This window comes from Ursus americanus, chromosome X (genome assembly GCF_024610735.1).
Source record: "Ursus americanus isolate L20-20 chromosome X, mUrsAme1.1.p, whole genome shotgun sequence".
Lineage (NCBI taxonomy): Eukaryota > Metazoa > Chordata > Mammalia > Carnivora > Ursidae > Ursus > Ursus americanus.
Window position 1 is genome coordinate 70,012,068 of NC_142164.1, and position 27,497 is coordinate 70,039,564.

The following is a 27,497-nucleotide window of genomic DNA, read 5'->3' on the forward strand; positions in this document are numbered from 1 at the left end:
TAGAGCAGAGCTGACATCAGTGTGCGCCTTTTTATGTGCACTACCCAAGGTAAAGCTCTCATTACTGATTTTCTGGATTACAATAACTGCTCTTCCCACCTCCTCTCTCTCACTCTTCTGAAATATCCTGTATCAAACACCCACCTACTTAATGAGCCCTTATGATGACCTATACACTGAACTAGTCATGGAGACAAAGAGATAACAATCTTGCCCTTAAGAACCTCACTCCCTAGTTAGAGAATACAGTTGATGTTTGTCTGTGTGGTTCAGTTGGTTAAGCTCTGACTCTTTTTTTTTTTTTTTTTGAGTCATCATCTTTTCCTTTTTTTTTTTATTAATAATGATTTTTTATTATATTATGTTAGTCACCATACAGTACATCCCCGGTTTTCGATGTAAGGCTCGATGATTCATTAGTTGTGTATAACACCCAGTGCACCATGCAATATGTGCCCTCCTTACTACCCATCACCGGTCTATCCCATTCCACCACCCCCCTCCCCTCTGTAGCCCTCAGTTTGTTTCTCATAGTCCATAGTCTCTCATGTTTCATTCCCCCTTCTGATTACCCCCCCTTTCTTTATCCCTTTCTTCCCCTACTGATCATTCTAGTTCTTATGTTCCATAGATGAGAGAAATCATATGATAGTTGTCTTTCTCTGCTTGACTTATTTCACTAAGCATTATCTCCTACAGTGCCGTCCATGTTGTAGCAAATGTTGAGAACTCATTCTTTCTGATTGGTGAGTAATATTCCATTGTATATATGGACCACAACTTCTTAATCCAGTCATCTGTTGCAGGGCATCTCGGCTCCTTCCACGATTTAGCTATTGTGGACATTGCTGCTATGAACATTGGGGTGCATATGGCCCTTCTCTTCACTACGTCTGTATCTTTGGGGTAAACACCCAGTAGTGCAATGGCTGGATCATAGGGTAGCTCAATTTTTAACTTTTGAAGGGACCTCCACACGGTCTTCCAGAGTGGCTGTACCAACTTGCATTCCCACCAACAATGTAGGAGGGATCCCCTTTCTCCACATCCTCTCAAACAATTGTTGTTTCTTGCCTTGTCTATTTTTGCCATTCTAACTGGCGTAAGGTGGTATCTCAGTGTGGTTTTGATTTGAATTTCCTTGATGGCTAATGATTTTGAACATTTTTTCATGTGTCTGTTAGCCATTTGTATGTCTTCATTGGAAAAGTGTCTGTTCATATCTTCTGCCCATTTTTTGATTTGTTTATTTGTTTCTCGTGTATTGAGTTTGAGAAGTTCTTTGTAGATCTTGGATACCAGTCCTTTATTTGTAGTGTCATTTGCAAATATCTTCTCCCATTCCGTGGGCTGCCTCTTAGTTTTTCTGACTGTTTCCTTGGATGTGCAGAAACTTTTAATCTTGATGAAGTCCCATAAATTCATTTTATCTTTTGTTTCTCTTGCCTTTGGGGATGTGTCATGAAAAAGGTTGCTTTGGCTGATGTCGTAGAGGTTGCTGCCTAGTTCTCCTCTAGAATTTTGATGGATTCCTGTCTCACATCGAGGTCTTTCATCCATTTGGAGTTTATTTTTGTGTATGGTGTGAGATAGTGGTCAAGTTTCATTCTTTTGCATGTAGCTGTCCAATTTTCCCAGCACCATTTATTGAAGAGACTGTCTTTTTCCCACCGGATGTTTTTTCCTGCTTTATCAAAGATTAGTTGCCCAAAGAGCTGAGGGTCCATTTCTGGGCTCTCTATTCTGTTCCATTGGTCTATGTGTCTGTTTTTGTGCCAGTACCATGCTGTCTTTGTGATCACAGCTTTGTAGTACAGCTCGAAATCCGGCATTGTGATGCCCCCAGCTTTGTTTTTCCTTTTCAACAGTTCCTTGGAGATTCGGGGTCTTTTCTGGTTCCATACAAATTTAAGGACTATTTGTTCCAGTTCTTTGAAAAACGTTCTCGGTATTTTGATCGGGATAGCATTGAAAGTGTAGATGGCTCTGGGTAGCATGGACATTTTAACTATGTTAATTCTACCGATCCATGAGCGTGGAATATCTTTCCATCTTTTTATGTCTTCCTCAATGTCTTTTAAGAGTGATTTATAGTTTCTAGAATAAAGGTCCTTTACGTCTCTGGTTAAGTTAATTCCAAGGTAACGTATGGTTTTTGGTGCTATTGTAAATGGGATGGATTCCCTGATTTCTCTTTCTTCCTTCTCGTTATTCGTGTACAGAAATGCAACTGATTTCTGAGCATTGATTTTGTATCCCGCCACGTTACTGAATTGCTCTATAACTTCTAATAGTTTGGGAGTGGCTTCTTTTGGGTTTTCCATATAGAGTATCATGTCGTCTGCGAAGAGAGACATTTTGACTTCTTCTTTGCCGCTTTGAATACCTTTGATCCCTTTTTGTTGTCTGATTGCTGTTGCAAGGACTTCTAGTACTATGTTGAATAATAGTGGCGAGAGTGGGCATCCTTGTCGTGTTCCTGATCTTAAGGGAAAGGCTTCCAGCTTTTCCCCATTGAGAATAATATTTGCAGTAGGCTTTTCATAGATGGCTTTTATGAGATTGAGAAATGTACCTTCTATTCCTACACTCTGAAGGGTTTTAATCAGGAAAGGATGCTGTATTTTGTCAAATGCTTTTTCGGCATCGATTGAGAGGATCATATGGTTCTTGAGTCTTTTCTTGTTGATATGATGTATCACGCTGATTGATTTGCGAATATTGAACCACGCTTGCATCCCAGGTATGAATCCCACTTGATCGTGATGGATAATCCTTTTAATGAACTGTTGGATTCTATTAGCAAGTATCTTGTTGAGGATTTTGGCGTCCATATTCATTAGGGAAATCGGTCTGTAATTCTCCTTTTTGAGGGGGTCTTTGCCTGGTTTGGGGATCAAGGTAATATTGGCCTCATAGAATGAGTTTGGTAGCTTTCCTTCTGTTTCTATTTTTTGAAATAGCTTTAGGAGAATAGGTATTATTTCTTCTTTGAATGTTTGGTAGAATTCCCCAGGAAAACCGTCCGGGCCTGGAGTTTTGTTATTTGGAAGGTTGTTTATCACTGACTCAATTTCTTCATAATTAATTGGCCTGTTTAAGAAATCAATTTCTTCCTTTTTCAATCTTGGTAGTTTATAGGTTTCCAGGAAGGATTCCATCTCTTCCAGATTGCTTAGTTTATTGGCATATAGCTGTTGATAAAAATTTCTAATAATCCTTCCAATTTCAATGGTGTTCGTCATGACCTCTCCTTTTTCATTCATAATTTTAATAATCTGGGTCCTTTCTCTTTTCTTTTGGATAAGTCTTGCCAGTGGTCTGTCAATTTTATTGATTCTCTCCAAGAACCAGCTTCTAGTCCTGTTGATCTGCTCTACTGTACTTCTGGTTTCTGCTTGATTGATTTCAGCTTTAATTTTGGTCAACTGCTTCCTTGTGCATGGATTAGGCCTGTCCCTCTGTTGCTGTTCCAGCTTCTTGAGGTGAGAATATAAAAACTGCATTTTAGATTTTTCTATTCTTTTGAGTGAGGCTTGGATGGCTATGTATTTCCCCCTTAGGACTGCCTTTGCAGTATCCCATAGGTTTTGGACTGTTGTATTTTCATTCTCATTGGTCTCCATAAATTGTTTAATTTGATTTTTGATTTCCTGGTTTATCGAGTCATTCCTGAGCAGGATGGTTCTTAGTCTCCAAGTGTTTGAGTTTCTTCCAAATTTTTCCTTGTGGTTGAGTTCCAATTTCAGAGCGTTGTGGTCTGAGAATATGCAGGGGATAATTTCAATCTTTTGGTATCGGCTGAGACCTGTTTTGTGTCCCAGAACATGGTCTATTCTTGAAAATGTTCCATGGGCATTAGAATAGAATGAGTATTCTTTGGTTCTGGGGTGTAGTGTTCTATATATATCTAAGAGGTCCAACTCATCGAGTATGGCATTCAAAGCCTTTGATTCTTTGCTTAGTTTTTGCCAGGGTGTTCTGTCTATTTCTGAGAGTGGAGTGTTGAGGTCCCCTACTATTAATGTATTTTTATCTATATGTCTCTTTATTCTGGTTAAGAGTTGGCTTGTGTATCTTGCTGCTCCCCTGTTGGGGGCATATATATTTATAATTGTCATATCCACTTGTTGAATATTTCCTTTAAGAATAATATAGTGCCCTTCTGCGTCTCTAACTATAGTCTGTAGTTTAAAATCCAATTTATCTGATATGAGAATTGCTACCCCAGCTTTCTTTTGAGGTCCATTTGCGTGAAAGATGGTACCCCATCCCCTTACTCTCAGTCTGAATGCATCTTTGGGTTCGAAATGAGTCTCTTGTAGACAGCAAATGGATGGGTCATTTCTTTTTATCCAATCTGCAACCCTGTGGCGTTTGAAGCCAGAATTTAAACCATTAATGTTCAGGCTGAGAACTGAGAGATATGCTTTTAATTCTGCCATGTTGTCAGTAAAGTCTTTGTTTGTATTGGCTGTGACTTTCTGTTTTGTATCACTCTTGGGTCCTTTTTACTTTTATAGAACCCCCCGTAATACCTCCTGTAGGGCTGGTTTCGTGGTTACGAAATTGGCTAGTGACTGTCGATTCTGAAATGTCTTTATTTCTCCATCAATTCTGAATGACAGCCTTGCTGGATAAAGGATCCTTGGCTGCATGTTTTTCTCTGAAAGAGCTTTAAAAATGCTCCCCCAACCCTTTCTCTCATTCCAGGTCTGTGTAGACAGGTCTGATGTAATTCTGATGCCTTTGCCTTGGTACGTGAGAAATTTCTTTGCCCTGGCCGCTTTCAATACTGTTTCCTTGGATCTCATATTTGCGAATTGCACTATGACGTGACGTGGTGTAGGTCTGTCATGGTTGAGCTTGGGAGGGGTCCTCTCTGCCTCTTGGACACGAATTTTTGTTTCCCTTGGTAGATTAGGGAAGTTTTCATTAAGCTCTGACTCTTGATTTCAGCTGCAGTCATGATCTCAGGGCCGTGGGATTGGGCCCTGCTTTGGGCTCCTTGCTCCATGGGGAGTCTGCTTGAGATTCTTTCTCTCCCCTTACACCTACCCCTGCTTGCTTGCTCTCAAATAAATAAATAAATCTTTTTTAAAAAAGAATACAGGTGAAAAATCAATGTAAAACTAAACCCCATCAAATGTTACATTGGAAGCATGAATGAAAATCATGTAGAGACATAAGAAAAAGAATAAATGTAATATTTTTGTTGTGGTTGTTGGGGGGAAAGATTTGGAAAGAAGACTTCACAGAGGTGGTGACATTTGAGTAGGATCTTAAAGTTTAAATAGTTGACTTAGTAAGCTAACTAACTGGAATTTAAATAAAAACTGGAATAAATAGATTATAGATAGATAGATGATAGATAGATAGATAGATAGATAGATGATAGATAGATAGATAGATAGATAGATAGATAGATAGATAAATAGTTGATCTGGTAGAGAAGGGGGGAGAAAAGCACTGTAGGCAGAGGCAAGGGAATGCAGGCTGATATGAGGTGGTGACACAAGGACTGCTGAACAGCCTGGGTAGTCAAAACAGAGGCCCTGACAGTAAGGCAGGGGATAAGGCTGAGCAGGACCAGACAAACCCAAGACCCTCTTGGAGAAAGTGGTGGTGGAGAGAGAAAGGGCCACCTTAGACAGGATTCAGGTTCAGAGGACTGTCCACATGGGTGTTTGTGTCCTGGCAATAGAATGAGAGCCCATGAAGTATTTCCAGAAGTCTGCCAGAGCAAGACTACCATTCAGCAGCCAGCTCCTTCTGGCCCCACTTGAGCAACGAGTCTAGTTCATTGTGCCTTGCCCTTTGCCCCAGGAACACAGTCAAAATTGGCTCCAGTCCTCTTTCTGCCAAGCTCTTCCTTCAGCTAGCTCTGCCCACTTTTCCTTCAACACCTCCAGAGCCTCCTCATCCCCACCCTGTGTTTCCCAGGACATGCCTGTGCTTTTCCTAAGAGAACATCTGGCCCCTACATATTATTTTCCAGGCTTCATCAGCTTTTAGCAGAGTATAGATATGTAACATCCCAAATTATTTGTGTGTGTGTGTGTGTGTGTGTGTGTGTGTGTGTGTGTGTGTGTTGATATTCCCACTAGCTCTTTCAGAACAGGGACTCTCTGTGCTTTTGCCACTTGTAGATTCCCCATAGGACTCGATGCAAGGTCTTAAAGATTGGAAAGATCTAGTGATGTTTGTTGGTGAACAAGTGCAGGATGGAGCTCGAAACCTAATCATTATTTCTTACTCTTTTCCATATCCTTGGAATATAATTCTTGTCACTGCAAATTGTCCAGAAATTCTCCCCAAACTTGCCAGCTCATGCCCTCATCTCTTAGTGACCCCAACCCTTCATTCCTCACTCCCTTCAGAATCCCTTCCTCCGCTAGAAGTCTTTTCTTGCCTTGGACTCCCCTTTCTGCTCAGGATCCCCAGCCCTTGTCTGTCCTGCCTGGAGCACCCTAGTCCCTGCCTCTATCTCTCTGTACAATGGCCCCAATGCCCCTTTCCTGGACACCCCATCAGTCCCTTTATCTGTAGCCCTATTCTGTAGAGCCTTTTCTGCAGCTTCCCTGTCCCTGTCCTGTGCTGTTGGCTCTACACCAGACTCCCTTTCCTCTCCTAGGCAGCTCTACTATAACCTCTCCCTAGGGTGGTCTTAGGGTCTTAAGGATCTCACCATCCCATCAATTCCAGTGCAGTCTAACCCAGCCTCTGGTGACTCATGTCTTTATTTAGCAGGAAAAGAGAAGCCTCATTAGGTGGAATGCGGGCAAGTTAAAAAAATGTTTGAAACCCTCCAGCCACTGTGCTGCTCAGTGCCCTTTGTGTCAGAAGAGCCAAGTTCAATCCCTGTGCACCCTCTTCTCCCTCCCTCTCCTTACACCTAGGCCAGCCTTACTTCCCAGGCCTCTGGGTACTCCCAGAAATCCGGGGCACCAGAGTAGGTGGCAGTATATTGGGTGGAAAACTTCACCTTTGCAGCATCCCTGCTGCAGTCCCCGCTGCCGTCCGCAGGTGACAGCACAGCCAGCTTCTCACAGGCCAAGATTGCAACCCCTTAGCCCAAGCCTCCCATGCCTCTGCATCCCCCTGGCAAAGGCAGTAAAGAACAAGTCCCTCTGCTTACCACTCAAGCATCTGATCTGGCCTGTCTTGGTGCCCTGGGACCTGCAAGAAACAGTAGAGTAAGGTAAGCAGTTGGGGCAGTGGGAAAGGAACAGGTGACTCTTGAGCTCTACAGGGTGGCCAGGCTTCCCACGGAGGTGTGGTGGGAGGTCAAGGCTGAGAGAGGAAGCGCCCTAACTTTGACTCCACATCTGGTAGCTTGAAGCCCCACCAACACCCATGGTCTGCTCCCACCAAACTTGGAGGTAAGGATGTCACTTCTTCCTTACTAACAGGCACTCTGGTAATAAGCACTAGGAACTCAAATCCTGAGGGTATAAAGTGCCAGGTGGCTCTGTAGGGCTGGGTTCCCTGCAGTCTGAGAAGTGCAGCAAGGCAGAGATGAGTCCCCTCCCCAGACTGGATGACAAATCCCCATCCCCACTTCAGTACTGACTGAGGGAGGGCAGGGATTTTGCTTTGCTCCATCCAGCTTCAGAAGTATTTTCTCCACTAAGCCAGTTTATTCATCTGTTAAATGAGGTACCAAGTCCACTCAGAGCACTGCTGTAGGATCACAGGAGACAATGAAGGTGAAAAAGCACAGCACAGCTCTTGACACATACTAGTCACTCACTTTTACTTCTCTTTTCCCTGACCCTTCAACTTTTGAATGATAGAAATCAACACATTTTCTGGGGGTTGGAGGAAGGGTCAGATTCTTGACCCCATAGGCACAAATCATGCTGAATTAGCTACCTCAGAGACCTCAGAGGCAGGGCCTCAGGAGAAAATTGGGGTGGATAGGAAAGGTAAAGAACAAAAGAGGAGCTTGACAGTGAGAGGAGAAAGTCAGGTGACTAAAAAAATTCCAAAGACAGAAAGCCTGTGGAAGGAGAAGATGCCAGCATGGAGGAAAAACCAGCAGGGAGAAAGAGGTAGAATCCCAGGGATTTAACAGGGGAGACCCAGAAGAAAAATTGGACCCAAAGGGAAAAAAGGGTAAAACCTCAGGGATTTAGAGAGGATACTTGGGGGGGAAAGTGGTGCCAAAGAGACATAGGAGACAACAAATTCCAAAAGCAAGAAACCCCATAAAGCCAGAAGAAAGAAAAGACTGCAGAAAAGTGGCAGAGTTCCAAGATGGCAGAGAAGCAGGAGACCTAAAGCTCGTCTGGACCCAGGAATTCAGCTAGAGAGCTACCAAACCATTCTGAACACCTATGAACGTAACTGGAGAATGAAGAAAAGAGTAGCAGAAATTCTACGAACAGAAAAGCGACCACTTTCTGCAAGGAGGAGAAAAGATGGTGGAGGAGTAGGAGACCCTTTCTCAGCTGGTCCTGAGTCGAGATGGATATCTACCAGACCATCCTGAAAACCCACAGAATCAGCCTGAGAAGCAGGAAGATACGTCTGGATCTCTACAAACGAACATCTCCAGTGCTGAATATTGAGGTACGAACCGGGGAGCCCTGAATTCGCACATAGATTTCGGAAGATAAACGGAAGGGTGAGGGAGCCAATGCACTTGGGCGCCAGGAAGCAGTAGCCACTTGCACTGGGGAGTGGGCCGGACTCGAGGACCGGCAGCCACGAGAGAGCAGACTGAGACCGTGAAACCAGGAACACGTGTGACCAGACTGAAAACGGGCGCTCCGGAGCGCACGCGAACCATACTGAAACAGGGAGCTCGGGAGTGCATGCGGGAACCGGGGGGGCTGGTGGTGTTAGAAGCACAAAGGACAGAGATGCGCTGGCCCTGGAAGTGAGGGCTGGGACACAGGCTGTGGGGAGCACATCCCAGGACGTTGCAGGGTTGTTAGCAGCACCAACAGAAACAGAGTTAAAGAGGCCAGAAGAGCTCAATGGAGAGCAGACTGCAATCTCTCTGTTCTAAGACAGAGGCTAGGATACAACCACTGCTGCTCTGACTCTCAGAAGAGGCACAGAAAACCACCAGGGAAAGCCACCAGAGAACAAAAGCCCGGAAATACCGGCTCACAATGTGCCCATCCCCATCCCCCCTCACAGGGGACGGGGCAACTCTACCCAAACAGGGTTGCCTGAATATCAGCGTGGCAGGCCCCTCCCCCAGAAGGCAGGCTGAAAAATCAAGAATCCCACATCCCTAAGGTCCTTATAAAACAAGTGACTGGGTCCTGGTCGATAATTTGGGCTCTGGGCATCCCCACAACCTCTCCTCATCAGAATGACAAGGAGGAGAAATCACCCCGCAAAGAAAAGATAATGAGTCTGTGGCCTCAGCCACAAAACTTATGGATATGGATATAACCAAATTGTCAGAAATGGAGTTCAGAGTAACAATGGTCAAGATGATACATAGGCTTGAAAAAACTATTAATGGAAAGATTAACGAGACTATAGAATCTCTAAGGACAGAAATGAGAGTGTGTCTGGCAGAAATTAAAAATGCCATGAATCAAATGCAATCTAAACTAGACGCAATAACAACCAGGGTAAATGAGGCAGCAGAATGAATTAGTGAATTGGAGGACGGCATGGTAGAAGGGAAAGTTAAAACAGAAACTTGCCTCAAAAAAATCCAATCTTAAGAATGTAGGTTACGGGAGATTACAGACTCAATGAAATGTTCCAATGTCAGAATCATCGGCATCCCCGAGGGGGTGGAGAAAGACAGAGGTCTAGAAGAGATATCTGAACAAATTGTAGCTGAGAACTTCCCTAATCTGGCAAAGGAAACAAGCATTCGTGTCCAAGAAGCAGAGAGGACCCATCCCAAGGTCAACGAGAACAGACCTACACCACGTCACGTCATAGTGCAATTCGCAAATATTAGATCCAAGGATACGGTATTGAAAGCAGCCTGGGGGAAGAAAATCCTTACATACAGAGGGAAAAATACCAGAATAACATCAGACCTGTCTACAGAGACCTGGAACGCTAGGAAGAGTTGGCAGGGTATTTTTAAAGCTCTATCTGAGAATAACATGCAGCTAAGGAACCTTTATCCAGCAAGGCTGTCATTCACAATTGACGGAGAGATAAGGACCTTCCAGGATTGGCAGAAATGGAAGGAATTCGTAACCAACAAACTAGCCTTACATGAGATATTAAGGGGGGGTTCTATAAAAGTAAAGAGGCCCCAAGAGTGTTACAGAACAGAAATTTACAATCTATAGAAACAAAGACTTCACGGGAAACACGACAAAATTAAAATCATATATCTCAATCATCAGTCTCAATGTGAATGGCCTAAATGCTCCCATAAAGCGCCACAGGGCTGCAGATTGGATAAAAAGACATGACCCATCCATTTTCTGTCTACAAAATACTTGTTTTGAACCTAAAGGATCATCCAGACTGAAAGTGAAGGGATGGAAAATCATTTTTCATGCCAATGGACCTCAAAAGAAAGCTGGGGTGGCAATTCTCATATCAGACAGATTAGATTTTAAATGAAAGACTATTGTTAGAGATACAGAAGGACACTATACTATTCTTAAAGGATGTATCCAACAAGTGGATATGGCAATTATAAATATCTATAACCCCAAAAGGGGAGCAGCTACATACACAAGCCAACTCTTAACCAGAATAAAGAGACATATAGATAATAATACGTTAATACTAGGGGACCTCAACACTCTGCTCTCAGCAATAGACAGATCACATAAGCAGAAAATCAACAAAGAAACAAGAGCTTTGAATGACATACTGGACCAGATGGACCTCATAGATATATACAGAACACTATACCCCAGAACAACAGAATACTCATTCGTTTCGAATGTACATGGAACGTTCTTCAGAATAGACCATATATTGGGCCACAAAACAGGCCTCAACCAATATCAAAAGACTGAGATTATTCCCTGCATATTCTCAGACCACAATGCTTTGAAATTGGAACTCAATCACAAGGAAAAATTTGGTAGAAACTCAAACACTTGGACACTAAGAACCATCCTGCTCAAAAATGATTGGGTAAACCGGGAATTAAAATCAGTTTAAACAATTTCTGGAGACCAACGACAATGAAAACATATCGGACCAAAACCTGTGGACACTGCAAAGGCAGTCGTAAGGAGAGAATACATAGCCATCCAAGCCTCACTCAAAAGAATAGAAAAATCTAAAATGCAGTTTTTATATTCTCACCTCAAGAAGCTAGAGCTGGAACAGAAGAACAGGCCTAACCCATGCACGAGAAAACAGTTGATCAAGATTAGAGCAGAGATCAATGAATTAGAAACAAGGAGCACAGTAGAGCAGATCAACAGAACCAGAAGCTGGTTCTTTGAAAGAATAAATAAAATCGATAAGCCACTGGCCAGACTTGTTCAAAAGAATAGAGAAAGGATCCAAATTATTAAAATTATGAATGAAAGGGGAGCGATCACAACCAACATCAATGAAATAGGAAGGATCATTAGAGACTTTTATCAACAGCTTTATGCCAAAAAATTAAATAACCTGGAAGAAATGGATGCCTTCCTGGAAACCTATAAACTACCAAGACAGAAACAGAAAGAAATTGATTATTTAAACAGACCGATTAATTATAAAGAGATTGAAGCAGTGATAAAAAACCTCCCCCAAAACAAGGTTCCAGGGCCTGATGGATTCCCTGGGGAATTCTACGAAACATTCAAATAAGAAATAATACCTATTCTCCTGCAGCTGTTTCAAAAAATAGAAACAGAAGAAAAACAACCAAACGCATTCTATGAGGCCAGTATTACCTTGATCCCCAAACCAGGCAAAGACCCCATCAAAAAGGAGACTTACAGACCAATTTCCCTGATGAATATGGACACCAAAATTCTCAACAAGATCCTAGCTAATCGGATCCAACAGTACATTAAAAGGATTATTCATCACCACCAAGCGGGATTCATCCCTGGGATGCCAGGGTGGTCCAAAATTCGCAAATCGATCAGTGTGATAGATCATATCAACAAGAAAAGAGTCAAGAACCATATGATCCTCTCAATAGATGCAGAAAAAGCATTTGACAAAATACAGCATACTTTCCTGATTAAAACCCTTCAGAGTGTAGGGATAGAGGGTACATTCCTCAATTTCATAAAAACCATCTATGAAAAGCCTACAGCAAATATCGTTCTCAATGGGGAAAAGCTGAAAGTCTTCCCTTAAGATCAGGAACACAACAAGGATTCCCACTCTCTCCATTATTATTCAATGTAGTACTAGAAGTCCTTACAACAGCAATCAGGCAACAAAAAGGGATAAAAGGTATCCAAATTGGCAAAGAAGAAGTCAAACTCTCTCTCTTTGCAGATGACATGATACTCTATACAGCAAACCCAAAAGACTCCACACCCAAACTACTAGAACTTTTATAGAGCAATTCAATAATGTGGTGGGATACAAAATCAATGTTCAGAAATCAGTTGCATTTCTATACTCTAACAATGAGACTGAAGAAAGATAAATTAGGGAATCCATTCCATTTACAATAGCACCAAAAATCATACGTTATCTTGGAATTAATTTAACCAGAGATGTAAAGGATCTATATTCTAGAAACTACAAATCACTCTTGAAAGACATTGAAGAAGACACAAAAAGATGTAAAAACATTCCATGCTCATGGATTGGAAGAAGAAACATAGTTAAATGTCTATGCTACCCAGAGCAATCTACACTTTCAATGCCATCCCGACCAAAATACCAATGACATTTCTCAAAGAACTGGAACAAACAGCCCTTAAATTTGTGTGGAAAAGACCCAGAATCACCAAGGAATTGTTGAAAAGGAAAAACAAATCTGGGGGCATCACGTTGCCAGATTTCAAGCTATACTACAAAGCTGTGATCACAAAGACAGCATGGTACTGGCACAAAGACAGACACATAGACAAATGGAACAGAAGAGATAACCCAGAAATGGACCCTTGGCTCTTTGGGCAACTAATCTTTGACAAAGGAGGAAAAACATCCAGTGGAAAAAAGACAGTCTCTTCAATAAATGGTGCTGGGAAAATTGGACAGCTACATGCAAAAGAATGAAACTTGACCACACTCTCACACCATGCACAAAGATGAACTCCAAATGGATGAAAGACCTCGATGTGAGACAGGAATCCATAAGAATCCTAGAGGAGAACATAGGATACAACCTCTTTGACATCGGCCAGAGCAACCTTTTTCATGACACATTTCCAAAGGCAAGAGAAACAAAAGAAAAAATGAACTTGTGGGACTTCATCAAGATCAAAAGCTTCTGCACAGCCAAGGAAACAGTAAAAAATACTAAGAAGCAGCCCACGGAATGGGAGAATATATTTGCAAATGATACTACAGATAAAAGACTGGTATCCAAGATCTACGAAGATCTTCTCAAACTCAATACACGAGAAGCAAATGAACAAATCATAAAATGGGCAGAAGATATGAACAGACATTTTTCCAATGAAGACATACAAATGGCTAACAGACACGTGAAAAAATGTTCAAAATCATTAACCATCAGGGAAATTCAAGTCAAAACCACCCTGAGATACCACCTTACACCAGTTAGAATGGCAAATTTGACAAGGCAGGAAACAACAAATGTTGGAGAAGATGTGGAGAAAGGGGATCCCTCCTACATTGTTGGTGGGAATGCAAGTTGGTACAGCCACTCTGGAAAACAGTGTGGAGGTCCCTAAAAGTTAAAAATTGAGCTACCCTATGATCCAGCAATTACACTACTGGGTATTTACCCCAAAGATACAGACGTAGGGAAGAGAAGGGCCATATGCACCCCAATGTTCATAGCAGTGTTGTCCACAGTAGGTAAATTGTTGAAGGAGCCGAGATGCCCTTCAACAGATGACTGGATTAAGAAGATGTGGTCCATATATACAATGGAATATTACTCAGCCATCAGAAAGAACGATTATACAACATTTGCAGCAACATGGACGGGACTGGAGGAGATTATGCTAAGTGAAATAAGTCAAGCAGAGAAAGACAATTATCATTTGGTTTCACTCATTTATGGAACATAAGAGATAGGAAGATCGGTAGGAGAAGGAAGTGAAGAATGAAGGGGAGGTAAACAGAAGGGGGGATGGCGGCACCTGGGTGGCACAGCGGTTAAGCGTCTGCCTTCGGCTCAGGGCGTGATCCCGGCGTTATGGGATCAAGCCCCACATCGGGCTTCTCCGCTATGAGCCTGCTTCTTCCTCTCCCACTCCCCCTGCTTGTGTTCCCTCTCTCGCTGGCTGTCTCTATCTCTGTCAAATAAATAAATAAAATCTTAAAAAAAAAAAACAGAAGGGGGGATGAACCATAAGAGACTGTGGACTCTGGGAAACAAACTGAGGGCTTCAGAGGGGAGGGGGTAGGGGATTGGAATAGGCTGGTGATGGGTATTAAGGAGGGCACATATTGTGTGGTGCACTGGGTGTTATATGCAAATGATGAATCATGGAACATTGCATGGAGAACTGGGGATGTACTGTATGGTGACTAATATAACAAAATAAAAGTTATTTAAAAAAAAACAAAAAAAAGGAAAATTGGCACAGACCCAAGGATGCCTGGAGCAGATGACAGGAGAGTGATAGGATGAGTGGGGTCCCAGGGATGCAGGGAATTTTCTCTAAGAAACATCTTCAGAAAAGAGATGAAATCAGGAGGAGAAGATTTCTTTAAAAGAAGGGGGGAAAAACTGCACAAGGATGGTAAAGGTTTATAGTGACAGGGACTTAGGGAGGAGAATACAGAAAAGAGAGAAACCAAGAGATGTCCCCCAAAGATATAAGGCTACAGAGAATAGGTGAAGTCCCAAGGAGAGATAAAGGGGTAGGGGCCCAGATAAAATTAGAACCCATATAAGGATGTTATTTTAAATCTAAAGGTGGGGGGATAACCTAGGAGTGAGACAACATTTGAAAAGATTGACCTGTATATTAGAGGGACACAGTAAAGGGTTGTAGGTTCAGGGATTTGGGGTAAGGATTCCAGAAGAAAAAACTGAAGAAAAGAGTGGAATTGCAGAAAGGAGACCCCAGAAAAGTGGTATAGCCTCAGGATGTGGGGAGACTTTGAGAAAGAAAAGACCCCCAATGGGGACACAGCTTCCTAGATGTAAGGATATGAACCCCAAGAGAGAGCTAAGAATTGAGAAGAAAAGTAAGACCACAGGGACATAGAGAGCAAACCCAAGAGAAAGCCCGAACTTTATAAAAGAGGAAGAGGACTGCTAACAAATATGCGGTTTATTTTTAATGATAAGAATGTCCTACAGGTAATTATTATAGTGATGGTTACAATATGGTGATGATACTAAAAAACATTGAAGTAAACACTTTAAATGGGTGAATGTTATTGTATTCGAATATTTCAATAATAGATATTTCAATAATGTATATATAATTGACATAAGATATAATGTTATATATAATTTATTTTATATATATTCTATGGTATCCAAATGATATCTCAATTATATAGATATAGATAGATATAGATGTAGATAGATATAGATGATATAGATATAAGTGTTATACAGAGTGAGAAAGACAGAGAGACAGATAGAGACATACATATTGACTGACTTAGGAACATAGGAAGGAGAGCTCCAGAAACAATTTAGATTCCCAAAACAGATGGTCCTAGATATGGAGTGAAGGGATATAGAACTGCAGAAAAAAGATGCCCTGCAAAACTGGTGGGACACAAAAAGGGGTAACTCCCATATTTATGAGCAAGTAAGTTGAAGAAAGGACTGCAGAAAAGTAATGAAGTCACAGAAATGTAAGGGAGTTTCTAGGCAAGAAACAAAAGTGTCTAAAAGTGAGGGAGTACTAGGGGTGCAGAGGGGAGACCCTAGGAGAGAAATAGAATTGCTAAGAAGAGTTGAAACCTGGTTGGCTGGTGATGGGTAGTAAGGAGGGCATGTATTGCACGGTGCACTGGGTGTTATACGCAACTAACACATCATCGAACTTTACATAAAAAAATAAATAAATAAAAATAAAAAATTAAGGAAAAAAAGAAGACAAAAAAAGACACAAGAGAAAGGGAAAAAAAAAGAGTTGAAATCCCAGTAATTTGGGAATGGAACTCCAGGGGAGAGAATGAACCCCAGAGATGTGAGGACTGTGTCTCTAAGATAGTCATAGGACTTCAGAAAATGGCTACTGCACTAGAGATTGGTTAAAGGTATTGGGGAAAAAAAATGAGGTAAGACACATAAAAGGCATAAAGCTTAAGAAACTCAGTATAAGGAGGGGTACCTCATAAAAAATCTGGAGGACCAGGGATTTGGGGAAGAAAGAAACGTCAAAAGAGAGATCAGTATCCAGAAAAATGGTGGATTCCTAGGATAGAAGAGAAATTCAGCAAGCAAGGTAGGCCCCAGGGACTTAGGGATGAAGACCCCAGGAAAATAATGTGGCCATTGAAGAGGCTTTCAGGGAAGAAGTTTCACCCCAGGAAAGGCCTGAAACCCCAGCTTGGTCTCCATCTTTTACTTTTTTCTTTGCCTCCACCCCCCAGCAGGATGGGCTGGAATATCTCTGGTTTAAAGCTGTGATAGATAAGGAGATCCTAAGGATGGTACTGGGCTAGGCCACAACCCCTCCCACTCCAGCTTCAGGGTCTTATTAATAACTCCCCTCCCAGGGCACCTGGGTGGCTCAGTCAGTTAAGCATCTGCCTTTGTCTCAGGTCAGGATCCTAGAGTCCCAGGCTCCCTCTGCCCCTTCCCCCCTTGTGCCCTCTCTCACTCTCTTTCAAATAAATAAAACCTTAAAAAAAAAACTTCCCTCCCCCCACTTCTTTTTCCTTACCTCAGGTACCCTCACCAGCCTTAATCCTTAAATGGATACTGATGACTGTTTTAAGTGATTTAGGGAGGGTCCTGCTTGCTTTTTTCAGATTTCAGTTGCTTAGCTCCTAGCCTGAAGTTTTTTTATCCACTTCTTGAGGGCTCATTTTATTTTTGTTTTAGTTACTTTGTTAATGTATCGTTGTAATAATAATAACAGTAAAAATAATAATAATAATTATGATTATTATTACAACCACTGTTATCAGCGCATTACCTAAAATATAAACCTATTAAGGGGAAGTGACATCATATAATAAGATGAAGCCAGAAACAGTATATTACCTAGTTGTGTTGAACTTGGATGTGCTGAAATAATTCATTTTTCCCATTTTGGCCTCAGTTTCTGCAACTGAAATTTCCTGTGTCATTCTGTGATCCTGTAAACCAATTCTTGGATAGCACATTTGCTCATCTACCTCAGGGTGTCAGTTAGGGGAGTCAAGGCAATTGCTGGCACTCATAGCAGCCTCTTCCCCCTAATAAAGTCTGGAGAGCTTTCCAGGTAGTCTCATTGCCCAATGATACTAGGAGTCCTGGCTGGGCCACTAGAGGCCTCTGGGAATCCAAGGTTTGGTGCAGATACAAGAAGATTCTGCTTCCACATTGGGCTTTGTGGTCTGGTAGTCACTGATGCCTCCACCATGTATTATATCAGTGAGTGAGACAGGTGACTCTTTGATTGCTTATGCTGATGATCACCACTCAGAAGAAGGTTCAGATGTCAAGGAGGCAGACTCTGGGGGGCCTTGAGCACCCCATTATCTCCAATCCTGACCTCATAGGCATGTTCCTTTAGGTGGGGCATGAGGAAAACTCCAGGGGTCTTCATTTAGTTTGCCCAGAAATGATCTCTGAAGGATTATACTGTTCCCAGAGAGTGCAGTGCTCTTTCAGTTGCTCCCATCCCACAGGAATCCTTATTTATTAAATTGGTCAGCTCAGCTAGAATTTTTTCCAGAGACTGCTGGCTAATTCATTTGTCCCCTTGTTCTTTATCTGCCCTACCCAGAATCTTTACATTTGGTGATAGCTGCCAAGGAGTAGGAGACCCCCTTGGGGGACTGTATTGCTGCTGCTGACACAAACACAGGGAGAAAGACCAAGAAGGACTAAGGTTTGTTGGTGGATTTTATTGGGCATCATAATGTCTAGAAATTGTGTGGGTAGTGTTTTCAAACTAGCACTACTTTTTAGTTTATGGTTAAGTACACTGTGTAAATTATGGATATTCTGAGCTTGACGAGTCCCCGGGCACACAATTTTGCCACTAATAAGCAAGGGTGCCCACCTTGCCCCATGAATGTGTCCTTATATTTTCTCAGTTCCAACCAGGTCCAAACACAGACAACACCCTGTGCCCCAGATATCTTTTTCTTTTCCACCCCCTCAGCTGAGATGACAAATGCCTGCTCTACCCATAGATTCATGGAGGTGGAGAAACAAACCACCCCTCTCCCCACTTTTACCTCCCAAGGAAAATATCCCAAGGATAAAGTAGACCCCACCCAACCTTCCTAAATGGAAAGAGTAATTAATATTTAGTCTTCAATCTCTCCCTACTTCCTCCCCCTACCCATCCTACATTTAGTTACAGGGAGTCCAAACAACAGCTTCATGGATGTCAAAGCTGGAAGAAAACTAGACTGTCTTCATTTTTCAAAGGAAACTGAGACGTGGAAAGAAGAAAAGATTTTTTTCAGTTACCCTGTTAGTGGCAGAGTAGTGTGAGGAACCTGTGCCACCATGCCTTTCCTTCCCAGTACCACTCTTCCCACACAACCCTATGTGCAACTCTGAGGCCTCTCCAGTATTGGAATGATTCATTCACACTGAAATGTTAGCCACCTAGTGTGTTTGCCTTCCCAGGTGGAGTACCCCGGAAAAGAGGCCCTCAGGAGAGGGCTATCTTTAATCAAAAGAATGAATCTACCAGATACCTATCAGATCAGGTGTCTGGTATCTGGTATCTGGTATCTGGTATGAATAATAGTTTGAGAGAGATTGGAATGGGGAAAGAGGAGTGGGGCCAGGTGGAAGGGGACCCAAGGAGGAGGAATATAGACAATGTCTTCATTTTGACTTAGATGTACTAAAGCACACTCAGCTCATGTAAGACCTGCATCACAGACAGTTAACTCTGCACCTCTCTCCCCTACAAAGCCCTCCTCCTGAAGCCAGCACTAAAACAGCTATGTCAAACAGGAGTGAAAGGATAAAAAAGCCAAGGTAAACACTCATACTATTTTATTCTTCACCTACCACACAGTGCTCCAAGCCACACTTGATTATCTGAAGCTTTTGTTATGGAAGATAGAGTTTAAAAGAAGCCCCCCCCCCCCCCCCCGCCGCCCGCAACAAACACACACCCATTTTATCATTTACCTTGGCCTGGACTGGATTTTTCTCCCTGGAAACAAGTTCCTTTTTCTCTGGAGTTATGATACTGTGGGCTGCCTACATAGCTTTCTTTACCAGAGAAGGCTTAGGAGTTGGACAAGCAAATAAACAGTAAAACTTTGAAGTTTCTGGGGGGGGTGGTCTTTTTCATTTTGTTTGTTTTATTTTTTGTTTTTAGGAGAAGGGGGTAGTTTGTGTAAAGGGGATCTACTTACAGATACTGCTTTTTCAGAATCTCCTCTAGGCCCTGAGTTCTGGTCCATTGTGCATGTCACCTCAGCAATCCTCTACCCTGGGAACAGGAATAGAAAGGCAAATCGGTATATGGTGACTAACATAATAAAAAAAATTATTATAATAGAAAATAAATGTGATCAAACTGTACACTTAAAAATGTTTAAAATGGTAAACCTTATGTTAAGTGCATTTATCACAATTTTTAGTAAGGAGAAAAATTAAGGAATTAAAAAATAATTTACACACACACACACACACACACAAAAGAAAGGCAAATACTTACCTTTCTTGCAATGATGTGACTTCTACGTAATTATATGTGTGAGTGGTGGTGTGTATGTTCATGGATGTATCTGTGGCTGTGATCATTTGCACAAGTCAGTTGCACAAGTCCATGTGTTCATATTTCACCTAAAACTAGTATACTTAACATTGTAGTTTTAACTTTGGCATGAATGAAAACAAACTTTCAAAGACTAAACTGATATGGGACAAAATTTATTTATTCTAATTTCCCTAAATACTACAGAAAGGGTCTGTGTGTGCATCAGTGTTGGTAGACACACACACACACACACACACACACACACACACACACACACATCACTGGAGAAGATATTCTTATTAGGGACACTATAACTGTTTACTTGATATAGTGGATCTAGGAGTAGCAACAAATTCTAAGTTTAGAGACTGGATCCTTGAAAATGTCTAGGATTAACTAGAATCCTAGGAAGCTTAGTTCTTACTTTGGCTCTTGAACAACTTACTATGTGATTCTGTTTTACCCCTATCTGTAAACTTGAGCTGATGACCCTAGCTTTCCTTTTCTCAGTTTTGGGAGTTGGAGAGGCAAAATATACAACACAATACCTGACACAGAGTAGGGGCTCAATATATAGTAGCTGTTATTCTGTGGAGGCAAAGGCTATGTCCTCTACTGGCCACCACATTCCCTGTCCTGCTTTCTCCCTGGAGGAGACCTAACTCCATGGTCCAAGGGAAGCTCCTGTCAAGGTGATCAGAGTGGGTGGTAGGGAGATAGACTTGTTGTTAAAATTGCTTTGAATGCAGAAAGTCTTATCTCCACCAAGTTCGAAGCAGGAAGTATTGGCATCAGCCCATTTGTGCTGGAACCTCTGCCATAGTGCATATGGAGTGGTGTTATTCCTTTCTGCTTGCTTTCTTATGATGGCAAAGGCCATTCTTCAGGACCATCCCCCCCAGAAATTCCCTTCCTTCCACCTTCTCTCAGCCGTTTCCATTCACCTGCTCACAGATTTTTTTTTTGTCTTTTCACTGGATGTAACAAAAGGCCAATGGTAGACCAGCCATCCATGCAGATGAAGTTTTCACTGCTCTTAACCCTATGAGTCCTAGATACTTCAGTAGAAATGACTTTATTAAGAAAGAAGAGGACGTGGCTGTGCCCTTAGATAAATTGCTTCCCCTCTCTGTCACAATTTATTCATCTGTAATATGGGTCTGATCACTCCCACCTGATTGCCTTACAAGGTCTCATGAGGATCAAATGAGACAAAGCATTGTCTTTGTGAACCAAAAAAGCACAGGCCAAATATTCATTCTTAAGTCTAAGAAATGAAAATCAACATAAACGAAGAGTGTGGCTGGGGACAGGGCATAATTTGAGTATGAAATTTAGCACAAGTACATTTATGTTGCCACTAAGAATTACAAGGGGTAGATGGAACATATGGATGAAAGTATGGACACCAGTAGATGTCTAACTTTCTCCCCCTTAGTTTGATAACCACCTGAAATGTAGTTACTTGTTCTTTTCTGCATATTTTGATTTTTAATTTTTGTTTTTCTTTTCTTTTAAGGTGATTTCAACATGGGAGATATGGGGATTGAGAGGAAGGTGGGGTAGGAGATGGGAGCAGTTAGGGTAAGGCCCTGAAAGACAGTGGGCAGTTCCCTTTTCCCAACCCCAGTGTAAGGACTCAGTCCCTTACATTTCTGTAGGAGATATTTTTTGTGGTGTAAATGGTTTGAGGGCCTGCAAATTTGCTATCCTGGAACCATCCTGGCTTCCAACTCTGTGCCCATGGACAAGAGACTTCAAAATCACCCTCTTTGTCCAGGCCACAAAGCTGGAAGCAAGCCACAGAGGGTGCTTGGCTGCTCTCTGTTTGGAAGAAGCCATCCTACCTCCAGTAAGAGGGACCTAGTGTCAGGTGACTCTTCAGGGACCAATAGGCATTTGGGGGTGGTGGGGTAGAGGTACAGACAAAAGAGACTCACAGTTCTTTCTAGGGACAGAAAAACAACTGGTGGGTGGTTGTGAACCAGTTTACCTCTAAGCCTCTCTATTCTTTTTCTCCCACCTTTGGGAGAAGCATAGCATCCTCCTTAGGGATAGATCTGGGAGCCAGCCGATGAAACTGGAGGGAGCCAGGTGATGCAGCCCAATCCTCTCTGACACTGCTCATGAACCAGTGAGCTGAGTCCAGCATCCCCAGCTGGGCTTTGGGCTCCATCAACCTACCTTACAGGGTTGTGAGGATGCCACAAGATCATGTGCCCAACACAGAAGAGGGCTCATTAAATCTCTCTTGAACAGATCCATACATGTGGTAGTGCTTTGCAAACTATAAAGCTCCATACCAAATGGTAGAATTAGGCCACTCTGTTGTACAGTCACATAAAGGAAATGCCGTTTGCACCCATTCTCACCCCTAATTCATGATTGGGGAATGGGAGGGAAATGAAGAGAAGGAGAAATTAAAAACTATAAATAAAGGAATAAGAGAACAGTAAATGAAAGAAAGACCTAGGACCAGATAACTATCTAGGGACCAATAGGTATTTGAAAGGGGACTGAGTGTATAAGCAAGAGGGACTCAGGGCTCTTTCTAAGGATAGAATAACAAGGCTCAAATGATCCTTGGATATTTACTTAATCCAACAATACATTAAAGGAATTATTCACCATGATCGAGTCAGATTTATTCCTGGGTTACAAGGGTAATTCAAAATTCACAAATTCATCAATGAGAAATACGACATTAATAAAAGAAAGGGTAAGAACCACATGACCATTTCAATACATACAGAAAAGCATTTGACAACATACAACATCCATTCATGATAAAAAAAAAAACCTCTTGACAAAATAGGTTTAGAGGGAACACACCTCAATATCATAAAGGCCACATATCAAAAACCCAGAGCTAATATCATCCTCAGTGGGGAAAAATAGAATGGGGATGTCCACTGTACCATGGTTATTTAACACAGTACTGGAAGTCCTAGCCACAACAATCAGACAACAGAAATAAAAGGCATCCATGTAAGCAAGGAAGAAGTAAAACTGTCACTACTTGCAGATGACATGCTACTCTATATAGAACCCAAATACTCCATCAAAAAATTGCTAGAGCTAATGCATGGATTCAATAAAGTCACAGTATATAAAATTGAATACAGAAATCTGTTGCATTTCTATACCACAATAAGGAAGCAGCAGAAAGGATATTAAGGAATCAATCCCATTTACAATTGCACCAAAAACCATGAGGTACCTAGGAACAAACCTAATCAAAGGAGTGAAAGACCTCTACTCTGAAAACTATGAAACACTGATGAAAGAAATTGAAGATAACAAAAAGAAATGGAAAGACATTTGATGCTCATGGATTGAAAAAATAAATTTTGTTAAAACATCTATACTACCTAATGCTATCTATACATTTAATGCAATTCTTATCAAAATACCATCACCATTTTTTCACAGAGATGGAAAAAACATCCTAAAATTTGTATGGAACCACAAAAGACCCTGAATAGCCAAAGCAACCTTGAAACAGAAAAGCAAACCTGTAGACATCAGAATTCCATACTACAAGTTATATTTCAAAACTGTAATGATCAAGACAGTATGGTACTGGCACAAAATACACACAAAGATGAGTAGAACAGAATAGAAAACCCAGGAATAAACCCAAAACCATATTATCAATTAATCTTCAACAAAACATGAAAGAATATCCGGTGGAAAAAGATAGTCTCTTCAACAAATAGTGTTGGGAAAACTGGACAGCAACATACAAAAGAATGAACCTGGACAACTTTCTTACACCGCACACAAAAATGAATTAAAAATCAATGAAAGACCTAAATGTGAGACAGGAAACCATAAAAATCCTAGAGAAGAACACAGGCAGTAATCTCTTTGACTCTGCCATAGTAACTCCTTTCTAGATATGTCTCCTGAGGCAAGGGAAACAAAAGCAAAAATAAGCTATTGGAAATTCATCAAAATAAAAAGATTCTGCACAGCAAAGGAAACAACCAAGAAAACTAAAATGCAACCTACAGAATTGGAGAAGATAGCTGCAAATGACATATCTGATAAAGGGTTAGTATCTAAATTATATAAAGAACTTATAAAAATCAAGACCAACAAATGAATAAACCAAATAAAAAATGGGCAGAAGACATGAATAGACATGTTCCCAAGGAATACATACAAATGGCCAACAGATACATGAAAAGATGCTCAACATCACTCATCATCAGGGAAATACAAATCAAAACTACAGGAAGATAATCACCTCACACGTGTCAGAATGGCTAAAATGGACAGCACAAGAAACAACAGGTATTGGTGGAGATATGGAAAAAGCAGAACTCTCTTGAACTATTGATGGGAATGCAAACTGGTGCAGCCACTCTGGAAAACACTATGGAGGTTCCTCAAGAAGTTAAAAATAGAACTACCCCAAAAATCAGTGATTTCACTATTATGAATTTACCCAAAGAATAAAAAATACTAATTCAAAGTGATACATGCACCTCGATGTTTACAGCAGCATTATCTACAATAGCCAAATTTTCCAGACAGCCTCCGTGTCCATGGACTGATGAATGGATAAAGAAAAAATTATACACACACACACACACACACACACACACACACACACACACACACACTGAAATATTACTTAGCCATAAAAAAGAAGGCAATCTTGCCATTTGCAATGACGTGGATGGAGCTAGAGAGTATCATGTTAAGTGCAAGAAGTCAGTCAGAGAAAGAAAAACACCATATTATTTCATTCATATGTGGAATTGAAGAAACAAAACAAAGGGAACACAAGGAACAAAAGAGAGAGACAGGCAAACCAAGAAACAGACTTTAACTATAGAGTCCAAATTGATGGTTCGCAAAAAGGAGGTGGGGTGGGTTTGGTTTAAATAAGTGATGTGGATTAAGGAGTGCACTTGTGCTGAGCACCAAGTGTTGCATGTATGTGTAGAATCCCCAAATTGTACACCTGAAAGTAATATTACACTCTATGTTTACTAATTGGAATTTAAATAAAAACTTACAAAACAAAACAGAAGGACATTATGTAATGATAAAAGAGTCAATTCAAGAAAAATATAAAATATTCATGAATATTTATGCACTCAACATAGGGGCACCTAAACAATTAAATCATATATTAACAGAGTTGGAGAGAGAAATTATAGTGATACAATAACAAGAGATGTTAATACATTTACATCAATGTACAGTTAATCCAGAGTTTAAATCAATAAGAAAACATTGGCCTGAAATGACACATTGGACCGTAGGGACTTAATAGGTATATAAAGAACATTTGTTTCAAAAATCACAGAATACAAATTCTTTTTTTTCCCCTTTGGTTCTATCTTTTAAAAAAAAGCATTTTATTTAAATTCAATTAATTAACATAATATATTACTTGTTTCTGAGAGAGGTCAGTGATTCATCAGTCTTGTAATAATACCCAGTGTTCACTATGTCATATGCCCTCCTTAATATCCATCACGCAGGTACTCTATCCCTCCAAACCACTCCCCTCCAGCAACCCTCAGTTTGTTTCCTATAATTAAGAGTCTCTTATGGTTTGTCTCCCTCTCTGGTTTCATGTTCTTTCATTTTTTCCTCTCTGCCCCTATGATCCTCTGCCTTGTTTTTTAATTCCACATATCAGTGAGATCATATGATAATTGTCTTTCTCTGATTGATTAATTTTGCTTAACATAATACCCTCTAGTTCAATCCACATCATTACAAATGATAAGGTTTCATATTTTGATGGTTGTGTTATATGCCATTGTAAATATATATACACACTACATTTTCTTTATCCATTCATCTGTCATTGGGCATCTCGGCTCTATCCATAGTTTGGCTATTGTGGACATTGCTGTTATAAACATTGTGGTGTAGGTGCCCCTTTGGATCACTACATCTGCATCTTTGGGGTAAATGTTCAGTAGTGCAATTGCTGGGTTGTATGGTAGCTCTATTTTTAACTTTTTGAGGAACCTCCATACTGTTTTCCAGAGTGGCTGCACTACTGGGCATTTACCCCAAGGATACAAATATAGTGATCCGAAGGGGCAACACCTTAATGTTTATAACAGCAATGTCCACAATAGCCAAACTATCGAAAGAGCCAAGATGTCCATCAACAGATAAATGGGTAAAGAAGATGTAGTGTATATATACACAATGGCATATTACACAGCCATCAAAATATGAAATCTTATCATTTGCAATGATGTATATCAAACTAGAGGGTATTATGTTAAGCAAAATAAATCAATCAGAGAAAGACAATTATCATATGATCTCACTGATACGTGGAATTAAAAAACAAGGCAGAGGATCATAGGGGCAGAGAGGAAAAAATGAAAGAACATGAAACCAGAGAGGGAGACAAACCATAAGAGACTCTTAATGATAGGAAACAAACTGAGGGTTGCTGGAGGGGAGGGGGGTGGAGGGATGAGGTAACTGAGTGATGGACATTGTGGAGGGTATGTATTGTAATGAGTGAGCACTGGGTATTATATAACACTGATGAATCACAGACCTATACCCCTGAAAAAAATACATTATATGTTAATTAATTGAATTTAAATTTTAAAAAACCTTATATCCAAGAGCTTCCTTTTTATATTTTCTTCTAGGCAGCTTATGCTTTTAGATCCCACATTTAAGTTTCTAATCAGTATTGACTGATTGATTCATTCATTCATTCATTCATTTAGTAGTGGTCTGGCTTCATTCTTTTGCATGTAGCTGTTCAGTTTTCCCAATATCATTTATTGAAGGGACCGTCTTTTCCCCATTGTATATTCTTGCCTCCTTTGCATAGAATAATTGACCATATATACATTGGTTTATTTCTGGGGTCTCTTTTCTATTTGATTGATCTATGTGGTTTTTTCTGTGTCAACACCATACTGTTTTGATTAGCGTAGCTTCAAAATGTGTGTTGAAATCTAGAAGCATGATATATCCATCTTTGTTATTTTTGTCTTCAAACTGCATTGGGTACTTGGTTTCTTTTATGGTTTCAAACAAATTTTAGGATTCTTTGTATATGTGCAAAATGACATTGGTGTGTAACGGGGACTGCTTGGAATCAGTAGGTTGTTCTGCATATTCAGGACATTTTACCAATATTAATATTTCTAGTCCATGGACACAGTATATCTTTCTATTTTTTTGTGTGCCTTCTTGATTTCTTTCTTCAAGGTCTTTTAGTTTTCAGAGTACACGTCTTTCAGCTTTTTTGGTAAAATTAATTCCTAGATTATGTATTTATTCTTTTGATTCAATTGTAAATGGCATTGCTTTCTTATTTTCTTTTTTTTAAGAATTTATTTATTTATTTGACAGAGAGAGAGTACAAGAGCGGGAGTTGAAGAGAGAGAGGGAGAAGCAGGCTGTCTGCGGAGCAGAGAGCCGAATATGGCGCTCAATCCCAGGACCCGGGTATCACGACCTGAGCTGAAGGCAGACACTTAATGGACTGAGCCATCCAGGCACCCACCCCACTTTCTTAATTTCTGATAGACCATTAGTAGTGTATAGAAACACATCTAATTTTTGTATGTTAGTTTTGTA